Source organism: Brachyhypopomus gauderio, chromosome 8 (assembly GCF_052324685.1).
Source record: "Brachyhypopomus gauderio isolate BG-103 chromosome 8, BGAUD_0.2, whole genome shotgun sequence".
Taxonomy (NCBI): Eukaryota; Metazoa; Chordata; class Actinopteri; order Gymnotiformes; family Hypopomidae; genus Brachyhypopomus; species Brachyhypopomus gauderio.
Window position 1 is genome coordinate 19,623,102 of NC_135218.1, and position 595 is coordinate 19,623,696.

A 595-nucleotide genomic window follows, 5' to 3' on the forward strand; every position below is an offset into this window, starting at 1 on the left:
GGGAGCAGTTGGGGTTAGGTGCCTTGCTCAAGGGAACCTCAGTCATGGCCTCAGTTCTGGGAATCGAACCCACAACCCTCCGGTCATAAGACCAGTTCCCTACCACCAGACCATGACTGCCCCAATTGATATAATTTATGAAGACTGCCATACGAGCACCCAGACAGCATGTCACAGGAGTGGAAGAGAAGAACGTGAAAATCTGATAATCTGAGAATGATCTCTTCTGATAATCCGAGAATGATATCTTCTGATAATCCGAGAATGATCTCTTCTGATAATCTGAGAATGATCTCTTCTGATAATCTGAGAATGATCTCTTCTGATAATCTGAGAATGATATCTTATGATAATCCGAAAATTATCTCTTCTGATAATCTGAGAATGATCACAACAGATGCAAAGCAAAAAGATTTATCTTTTTTTGAGACTTTGAGAAATGAGGCATAGTGTAAATGACATCAGTGCCCTCGCCTCTTCAGGCCTGAGTGTCCCCGTGGTGACGGCGTGTGGTGGTCACGGGGGCTTTTCTAATCTCTGGGTGATTAGCGGTGAGGGTGTGGCCCGTTCAGTGCTGCCACGCTTCCTCAGGTGC